Source organism: Arachis ipaensis, chromosome B8 (assembly GCF_059453495.1).
Source record: "Arachis ipaensis isolate K30076 ecotype BB chromosome B8, ASM5945349v1, whole genome shotgun sequence".
NCBI lineage: Eukaryota > Viridiplantae > Streptophyta > Magnoliopsida > Fabales > Fabaceae > Arachis > Arachis ipaensis.
The window spans coordinates 99,959,826-99,970,443 of record NC_142443.1 but is presented as its reverse complement, the minus strand read 5'-3'; the positions used below and the strand labels follow the sequence as shown (position 1 = coordinate 99,970,443).

Here is a 10,618-nt window from a genome sequence, read left to right as displayed (position 1 = left end):
TCTAGTGTCTAATCTTAAGTTTGGTGTCAATTGCATTCTTCTAATTTTTGAAAATTACATGCACTATGTTCTTCATAGATCTTCAAGTTGTTCTTGATGATTTCCTTGCTCTGATCTTTAAATTCTCTTGTTTTATGTCTTTTGTTGTTTCTCATATGCATTTTCAAATTGTTATAGTCCTTAGTATACAAACTTCTAAGTTTGGTGTCTTACATGCATTGTTGATTTAATCTTAGTTTTCCATGATTAGTTGCATTTTGATTATTTCTCATCATTAAAAATTCAAAAAAAATTTTAAAATTGTGTCTTTTCAAGTCAATAATACAGAGAATTGAAGATTCAGAACATGCAGCAGAGGAATTACAGAGAAAAAGCTGGCTTCAAAACGCCCAGTGAAGAAGGAAAACTGGCGTTTAAACGCCAGCCAGGGTACCTGGCTGGGCGTTAAACGCCCAAAAAGGTAGCATTTTAGGCGTTAAATGCCAGAATGGATGCCATTATGGGCGTTTAACGCCAGGAAGACACTAGAGGGAAGATTTTGTTTTTAATTCAAATCTTTTTCAAATATTCATAATTTTTCAAAATCAAATCTTTTTCAAATCATATCTCTTCAATCATATCTTTTCAAAATCAATTTCTTTCCATTTTTTTTAATTATTATTATTTTTGAAAATCCTTGCTACAATTAATGATTTACTTCAAAATTTTCAAGTTGTTACTTGCCTATTAAGAAAGGATCAAATTTTAAATTCTAGAATCATATCTTCTAATTTCTTGTCAGTCAAGTAATCAACTTTAATTTTAAAAATTTCTCTTTTTAATTTGATTCTCAATCACATTTTTTTCAAAATTAATTTTCAATCATATCTTTTTTATTTCTAATTTCAAAACCTTTTCCAAAAATCACTTAATTTCTTTCCCAATCTTAGTTTTCGAAAATCATTTACCAAATTTTCAAAATTTTTTTTAATTATTTCAAAATCTTTTTACTTTAATTTCGAAAAATTGTTCCCCTCTTCTCAAACCCTTCTATTTAAAGGACTAACACTCCTCCATTATCAGCAATTCAAACTCTGTCCCTCTTGATAAGTTTGAATTCTCTCTTCTGTACCTCATCCTTCTATTTTTATTTTCCTCTGACACCTCAAGGAATCTCTATATTGTGACATAGAGGATTCTATATTTTTTTCTTCTCTCTTTTCATATGAGTAGGAGCAAGGACAAGGGCATTCTTGTTGAAGCTAATCCTGAACCTGAAAGGACCTTGAAGAGAAAGCTAAAAGAAGCTAAAGTACAACTCTCTATAGAGGACCTAACAGAAACTTTCAAACAAGAAGAAGCCATGGCAGCCGAAAATAACAACAATGCCAACAATGCAAGGAAGGTGCTTGGTGACTTTACTGCACCTACTCCCGACTTCTATGGGAGAAGCATCTCTATCCCTGCCATTGGAGCAAACAACTTTGAGCTTAAGCCTTAATTAGTTTCTCTAATGCAACAGAATTGCAAGTTTCATGGACTTCCATTAGAAGATCCTCATCAGTTCTTAGCTGAATTCTTGCAAATCTGTGATACTGTCAAGACCAATGGGGTTGATCCCGAGGTCTACAAGCTTATGCTCTTTCCCTTTGCTGTAAGAGACAGAGCTAGAACATGGTTGGATTCACAACCTAAAGAAAGCCTGAACTCTTGGGAAAAGCTAGTCAATGCCTTCTTGACAAAGTTCTTTCCACCTCAAAAATTGAGCAAGCTTAGAGTGGAAGTCCAAATCTTCAGATAGAAGGAAGGTGAATCCCTCTATGAAGCTTGGGAAAGATACAAGCAATTGATCAGAAGGTGTCCTTCTGACATGCTTTCAGAATGGAGCATCAAAGGTATCTTCTATGATGGTCTGTCTGAACTGTCCAAGATGTCATTGGACAGCTTTGCTGGAAGATCTCTTCATCTGAAGAAGATGCCTACAGAAGCTCAGGAACTCATTGAAATGGTTGCAAATAACCAATTCATGTACACCTCTGAAAGGAATCCTGTGAATAATGGGACAAGTCAGAAGAAAGGAGTTCTTGAAATTGATACTCTGAATGCCATATTAGCTCAGAACAAAATATTGACTCAGTAAGTCAATATGATTTCTAAGAGTCTGTCTAGAATGCAAGCAGCAACAGTCAGTACCAAAGAAGCTTCATCTGAAGAAGAAGCTTATGATCCTGAGAACCCAGCAATGGAAGAGGTGAATTACATGGGAGAATCCTATGGAAACACCTATAATCCTTCATGGAGAAATCATCCAAACCTCTCATGGAAGGATCAACAGAGGCCTCAACAAGGCTTCAGCAACAATAATGGAGGAAGAAATAGATTTAGCAATGGCAAACCTTTTCCATCATCTTCTCAGCAACAAACAGAGAATTCTAAGCAGAACCACTCTGAATTAGCAACTGTAGTCTCTGATTTAATTAAGACCACTCAAAGTTTCATGACTGAAACAAGGTCCCCCATTAGAAATTTGGAGGCACAAGTGGGTCAGCTGAGTAAGAAAATTACTGAACTCCCTCCTAGTACTCTTCCAAGCAATACAGAAGAGAATCCAAAAAGAGAGTGCAAGGCCATCAACATAACCCACACGGCCAAACCTGGAGAGGAGGAAGAGGCAGTGATCTCTACTAAGGAAGACCTCAATGGACGTCCACTGGCCTCCAAGGAGATTGTCGGCTTGAAGCAAGCTATGGTCACCTTGTAAATCTCAGTCAGGCGGGTATCAAATGGTTATGGAGTTTTTGAATAATAATAATAAATAAACAGAAAATAAAGATAGAAATACTTATGTAAATTATTGGTGAGAATTTCAGATAAGCGTATAGAGATGCTTTCGTTCCTCTGAATCTCTACTTTCCTGCTGTCTTCATTCAACCAATCCTACTCCTTTCCATGGCAAGCTTTATATAGGGCATCATCGTTATCAATGGCTACATCCCATCCTCTCTGTGAAAAAGGTCCAAATGCTCTGTCATGGCACGGCTAATCATCTGGAGGTTCTCGATCATACTGGAATAGGATTCACCCTCCTTTTGCGTCTGTCACTACGCCCAGCACTCGCGAGTTTGAAGTTCGTCACAGCCATCCCTTCCCAGATCCTACTCGGAATACCACAGACAAGGTTTAGACTTTCCGGATCTCAGGAATGGCCATCCATGGGTTTTAACTTATACCACGAAGACGCTAATAACTCGGACTCGGTCCCCTGTATTAGATATCCAAGAGATATCCATTCAATCTAAGGTAGAACGGAAGTGGTTGTCAAGCACGCGTTCATGGGGGAATGATGATGACTGTCACGATCATCACATTCATAGTGAAGTGCGAATGAATATCTTAGAAGCGGAATAAGTTGAATTGAATAGAAAAATAGTAGTACTTTGCATTAAATCATGAGGAACAGCAGAGCTCCACACCTTAATCTATGGAGTGCAGAAACTCTACCGTTGAAAAATACATAAGTGAAAGGTTCAGGCATGGCCGAATGGCCAGCCCCCAAACGTGATCAATAGATCAAAAGATAATCCAAAGATGTAAATACAATAGTAAAAAGTCCTATTTATACTAAACTAGTTACTAGGGTTTACAGAAGTAAGTAATTGATGCATAAATCCACTTCCGGGGCCCACTTGGTGTGTGCTTGGGCTGAGCTTGAAGTTTACACGTGGAGAGGTCATTCTTGGAGTTGTGAACTCCACTTTGCAACTTGTTTCTGGCGCTGGACGCCAGACTGCAGCACGGAACTGGCGTTAAACGCCAGTTTACGTCATCAATCCTTATTCAAAGTATGGATTATTATATATTTCTGGAAAGCCCTGGATGTCTACTTTCCAACGCAATTGAAAGTGCGCCATTTGAAGTTCTGTAGCTCCAGAGAATCCACTTTGAGTGTAGGGAGGTCAGAATCCAACAGCATCTGCAGTCCTTCTTCAACCTCTGAATCTGATTTTTGCTCAAGTCCCTCAATTTCAGCCAGAAATTACCTGAAATCACAGAAAAACACACAAACTCATAGTAAAGTCAAGAAATGTGAATTTAACATAAAAATTAATAAAAATATCCCTAAAAGTAACTAGATCCTACTAAAAACATACTAAAAACAATGCCAAAAAGCGTATAAATTATCCACTCATCACAATACCAAACTTAAATTGTTGCTTGTCCCCAAGCAACTGAAAATCAAATAGGATAGAAAGAAGAGAATATACTATAAATTCCAAACTATCAATGAAACATAGCTCCAATCAGATGAGCGGGAGTTGTAGCTTTTTGCCTCTTGAATAGTTTTGGCATCTCACTTTATCCATTGAAGTTCAGAATGATTGGCATCTATAGGAACTCAGAGTTCAGATAGTGTTATTGATTCTCCTAGTTCAGTATGTTGATTCTTGAACACAGCTACTTTATGAGTCTTGGCCGTGGCCCTAAGCACTTTGTTTTCCAGTATTACCACCGGATACATAAATGCCACAGACACATAACTGGGTAAACCTTTTCAGATTGTGACTTAGCTTTGCTAAAATCCCCAATTAGAGGTGTCCAGGTTTCTTAAGCACACTCTGTTTTTGCTTTGGATCTTGACTTTAACCGCTCAGTCTCAAGTTTTCACTTGACACCTTCACGCCACAAGCACATGGTTAGGGACAGCTTGGTTTAGCCGCTTAGGCCAGGATTTTATTCCTTTAGGCCCTCCTATCCACTGATGCTCAAAGCCTTGGGATCCTTTTTATTTACCCTTGCCTTTTGGTTTTAAGAGCTTTTGGCTTTTTCTGCTTGCTTTTTCTTTTTCTATTTTTTTTCGCCATTTTTTTTTCTGCAAGCTTTTTATTCACTGCTTTTTCATGCTTCAAGAATCATTTTTATGATTTTTTATCATTCTTTCAAGAGCCAACATATTTAACATTCATAAACAACAACTTCAAAAGACATATGCACTGTTCAAGCATTCATTCAGAAAACAAAAAGTATTGTCACCACATCAATATAATTAAACTAAGTTCAAGGATAAATTCGAAACTCATGTACTTCTTATTCTTTTGAATTAAAAACATTTTTCATTTAAGAGAGGTGATGGATTCATATTCACTACTTTAAGGCATAGACACTTAGACACTAATGATCATGTAATAAAGACACAAACATAGATAAACATTTAGCATAAGAAAACGAAAAATAGAAAATTTAAGAACAAGGAATGAGTCCACCTTAGTGATGGTGGCGTTTTCTTCTTGAGGAACCAATGATGTCCTTGAGCTGTTCTATGTCTCTTTCTTGTCTTTGTTGCTCCTCCCTCATTGCTCTTTGATCTTCTCTAATTTCATGAAGGATGATGGAGTGCTCTTGATGTTCCACCCTTAGTTGCTCCCAATAATTGTGTGGAGGAAAATTATCCCCTGAGGTATCTCAGGGATCTCTTGATTTGCAGTCAAATGTTCTACCACTGAGCTATAGACCCTTGAGATGAATCTCTCCATCTCCTATGACTCGGAGGTGGAAGCTTTTGTCTTCTCTTTCCTCTTTCTAGAGGTTTCTCTGGCCTTAGGTGCCATCAATGGTTATGGAAAAACAAAAAAAAAGCTATGCTTTTACCACACCAAACTTAGAATGTTGCTCGCCCTCGAGCAAAAGAAGAAAGAATAGTAGAAGAAGAAGAAGATATGGAGGAGATGGAGGGATGTGTGTATTCGGCTATATGGGTGGGCTTGGGTGGGAAAGAGATTTTGAATTTTGAAGGTAGGTGGGGTGTATGGATGTGAGTGGTGAATGGAAAACAGAAGGGATGACTGTGAATGGAGAGAGAGAGGGTGATATAGGATTATGAGGAGGGAAGGTGAGTGGAGGTATGTGGGGATCCTGTGGGGTCCACAGATCCTGAGGTGTCAAGGATTTGCATCCCTGCACCAATTAGGCATGTAAAACACCTTTGCATGCAATTCTGGCGTTTAAACGCCGAACTGATGCTTGTTCTGGGCGTTCAACGCCCAGATATAGCATGTTTCTGGCGTTGAACACCAGTTCCATGCTTATTTCTGGCATTTAGCGCCAGCTCCATGCTCTGTTCTGGCGTTTAAATGCCAGTAAGTCCTTCCTCCAGGGTGTGATTTTCCTTCTGCTATTTTTGATTCTGTTTTTAATTTTTGTAATTATTTTCTGACTCCACATGATCATGAACCTAATAAAACATGAAAGAACAATAAAAATAAAAATAAAATTAGATAAATAAAAATTGGGTTGCCTCCCAACAAGCACTTCTTTAATGTCAATAGCTTGACAGTGGGCTCTCATGGAGCCTCACAGATGTTCAGAGCATTGTTGAGACTTCCCAACACCAAACTTAGAGTTTGGATATGGGAGTTCAATACCAAACTTAGAGTTTGGTTGTGGCCTCCCAACACCAAACTTAGAGTTTGATTGTGGGGGCTCTGTATGACTCTGTTTTGAGAGAAGCTTATTGTGCCTCTTTTCCATGTTTACAGAAGGATGACCTTGAGTTTTAAACACAAGGGAGTTCTCATTCAATTGAAGGACTAGTTCACCTCTGTTAACATCAATCACAGCTCTTGCTGTGGCTAGGAAGAGTCTTCCAAGGATGGTGGATTCATCCTCATCCTTCCCAGTATCTAGGATTATGAAATCAGTAGGAATGTAAAGGCCTTCAACCTTTACTAACATGTCCTCTACTTGTCCATAAGCCTGTTTTCTGGAATCGTCTGCCATCTCTAATAAGATTTTAGCAGCTTGTACCTCAAAGATTCCTAGTTTCTCCATTACAGAGGGTGGCATGAGGTTTATCCCTGACCCAAGGTCACATAGAGCCTTCTCAAAGGTCATGGTGCCTATGGTACAAGGTATTAGGAACTTTCCAGGATCCTGTTTCTTCTGAGACAATCTCAGTTGATCCAATGCATTTAGTTCATTGGTGAACAGGGGAGGTTCATCTCCCTAAGTCTCATTACCAAATAAATTGGCATTCAGCTTCATGATTGCACCAAGGAACTTGGCAACTTGCTCTTCAGTAACATCCTCATTATCTTAGAAGAAGAATACTCATCAGAGCTCATGAAGGGCGTAAGGAGGTTTAATGGAATCTCTTTGGTCTCTAGATGAGCCTCAGAGTCCTTTGGTTCCTCAAAGGGGAAACTCCTTATTGATTACTGGACATCCCAGGAGGTCTTCCTCGCTGGGATTCACGTCCTTCTCCCCTCTTGTGGGTTCGGCAATGATGGTCAATTCAATGGCCTTGCACTCTCCTTTTGGATTTTCTTCTGTATTGCTTGGGAGAGTACTAGGAGGAATTTCAGTGATCCTTTTACTCAACTGGCCCACTTGTGCCTCCAAATTTCTAATGGAGGACCTTGTTTCATTCATGAAACTCAGAGTGGCTTTAGATAGATCAGAGACTAAGTTTGCTAAATTAGAGGTATTTTGTTCAGAGTTCTCTGTCTGTTGCTGAGTGGATGATGGAAAAAGCTTGCTATTGCTAAACCTGTTTCTTCCACCATTATTAAAGCCTTGTTGAGGCTTTTGTTGATCCTTCCATGAGAGATTTGGATGATTTCTCCATGAGGGATTATAGGTGTTTCGATAGGGTTCACCCATGTAATTCACCTCTGCAATTGCAGGGTTCTCAGGATCATAAGCTTCTTCTTCAGAAGATGCCTCTTGAGTACTATTGGATGCAGCTTGCATTCCATTCAGACTCTGAGAAATCATATTGACTTGCTGAGTCAATATTTTATTCTGAGCTAATATGGCATTCAGAGTATCAATTTCAAGAACTCCCTTCTTCTGAGGCGTCCCATTGCTCACAGGATTCTTCTCAGAAGTATACATAAACTGGTTGTTAGCAACCATGTCAATGAGTTCTTGAGCTTCTGCAGGCGTTTTCTTTAGGTGAATGGATCCACCTGCAGAAGTATCCAATGACATCTTAGCTAGTTCAGACAGACCATCATAGAATATATCCAGGATGGTCCATTCTGAAAGCATGTCAGAAGGACACTTTTTGGTCAGTTGCTTGTATCTCTCCCAAGTTTCATAGAGGGATTCACCTTCCTTCTGTCTGAAGGTTTGAACATCCACTCTAAGCTTACTCAGCTTTTGAGGAGGAAAGAACTTGGCTAAGAAAGCCGTGACCAGCTTATCCCAAGAGTTCAGGCTATCTTTGGGTTGAGAGTCCAACCACATTCTAGCTCTATCTCTCACAGCAAACGGGAAAAGCATAAGCCTGTAGACTTCAGGATCTACTCCATTAGTCTTAACAGTATCACAGATCTGCAAAAATTCAGTTAAGAACTGAAAAGAATCTTCAGATGGAAGTCCATGAAACTTGCAGTTTTGCTGCATCAGAGAAACTAATTGAGGTTTCAGCTCAAAGTTGTTTGCTCCAATGGCAGGGATGGAGATGCTTCTTCCATGTAAATTGGAATTAGGTGCAGTGAAGTCACCAAGCATCCTCCTTGCATTATTATTATTTTCGGCTGCCATCTCCTCTTCCTGTTCGAAAATTCCTGTAAGGTTGTCTCTGGATTGTTGTATTTTAGCTTCTCTTAGTTTCCTTTTCAGAGTCCTTTCAGGTTCAAGATCTGCTTCAACAAGAATGTTCTTGTCCTTGCTCCTGCTCATATGACAAAGAAGGGAATAACAAAGAAAATATGGAATTCTCTATGTCACAGTATAGAGATTCCTTTGTGTGAGTATAAGAAGAAAAGAATGTAATGTAAGGAAAGAGAAGGGAGGAGAATCCAAACACAAAGGTAAGGGGAGCAGAGATATGAGACGAAGAGAAGTGTTAGTAAGTAATAAATAAATAGAAGGAGATGGGAGAGAGGGAATTTCGAAAAATAAAAATTAAAATTTAAAGTTTAATTTTGAAAATAGTTTTTAAAAAAGGTTAGTAGTTTTCAAAAATTAGGAATGAAATAAAATTAAAATCAAAAATTGAAATAATTAGTTAATTAAAAAGAAATTTTAAAAAAGAGGGAAGGAATTTTCGAAAATTAAAGGTAAAAAGTTAGTTGGGCAGTTTTACTAAAGATAAGAATCAAATAAAAAGTTAAGTGGTTAGTTGAAAGAGATTTGAAATTCAAATTTTTTTTTAAAGATAAGAAGATAAGAAGTTAGAAAAGGTATTTGAAAAAGATAAGATAAAAAGATATTTTTGAAAAGATATGATTGAAATTAGTTTTGAAAAAGATTTGATTTTTAAAATCACAATTAATGACTTGATTCACAAGAAATCACAAGATATGATTCTAGAACTTAAAGTTTGAATCTTTCTTAACATGTAAGTAACAAACTTGAAATTTTTGAATCAAAACATTAATTGTTGATGATATTTTCGAAAATATGATGTAAAATTAAGAAAAAGATTTTTAAAAAAATATTTTTAAAATTTTTGAAAATAAATAAGAAAAAATAAAAAAGATTTGATTTTTTGAAAAAGATTTTGAAAAAGATAAGAATTTTAAATTGAAAATTTGATTTGACTCATAACAAACAACTAAATTTTAAAAAGTTTTGAAAAAGTCAACTCAAATTTTCGAAAATTTATGAGAGAAAAAGGGAAAGATATTTTTTTGATTTTTGAATTTTCAATGAAGAAAGAGAAAAACACAAAATTGACTCAATGCATGAAAATTTTGGATCAAAACATGTGATGCATGCAAGAACACTATGAATGTCAAGATGAACACCAAGAATACTTTGAAGATCAAGATGAACATCAAGACTTATTTTTGAAAATTTTTTATGTAAGGAAAACATGCAAGACACCAAACTTAGAATTCTTTAATGCTTAGACACCATGAATGCAAAAATGCACATGAAAAATAGCAAAAGATACAAAATAAGAAAACATCAAGATAAAACAAGGAGACTTACCAAGAACAACTTGAAGATCATGAAGAACACTATGAATGCATGAATTTTCGAAAAATGCATAATTTTTTAGAAAAATGCAATTGACACCAAACTTAAAATTGACTCAAGACTCAAACAAGAAACAAAAAATATTTTTGATTTTATGATTTTATTAATTTTTTTTTGTATTTTGTATATTTTTTTCGAAAAACATATAGGAAAAAGAAAATAAGAAATTCAAAAATTTTTAATAAGAATTCCAGGAATCTTTCAATGTTAGCCTAAAGCTCCAATCCAAGGGTTAGACATGGCTTAATAGCCAACCAGCTTTAGGATATAAATCAGGCATGCAATAGCTGATACTTCATCCAACTCTATACACATGCCTTTTATGTTGACAAGTGGAAGCCTCAATCCAAAAGAATTTGGATATGGCTTTACAGCCAGCCAGGCTTCAACATGTTACCATGAAACTCTAGAATTCATTCTTAAAAATTTTGAATAATTTACGAAAACAAAAGGAAAAATTTTTTGAAAGATTTTTGGAAAATTTTTTTTTTTGAAAATAAAACAAAAAGAAAATTACCTAATCTGAGCAACACAATGAACCGTCAGTTGTCCAAACTCGAACAATCCCCGGCAACGGCGCCAAAAACTTGGTGCACGAAATTGTGATCCCTGGTAATGGCTCCAAAAACTTGGTTCTCTAATCTTAATTCAT

The 10,618-nt window shown here is 36.7% G+C and overlaps 2 non-coding genes across 2 annotated transcripts; one reads left to right on the top strand and one right to left on the bottom strand.

Annotated features, from left to right (window-relative positions):
• Positions 1-1,747: 1,747 nt before the first annotated feature.
• On the bottom strand, positions 1,748-1,855 carry LOC148548997 (small nucleolar RNA R71). The gene has a single exon (XR_015898332.1). It is a non-coding gene; the product is annotated as a small nucleolar RNA R71 (small nucleolar RNA).
• Positions 1,856-8,019: 6,164 nt separating this feature from the next.
• On the top strand, positions 8,020-8,127 carry LOC148548996 (small nucleolar RNA R71). Its single transcript, XR_015898313.1, has one exon. It is a non-coding gene; the product is annotated as a small nucleolar RNA R71 (small nucleolar RNA).
• Positions 8,128-10,618: the final 2,491 nt, after the last annotated feature.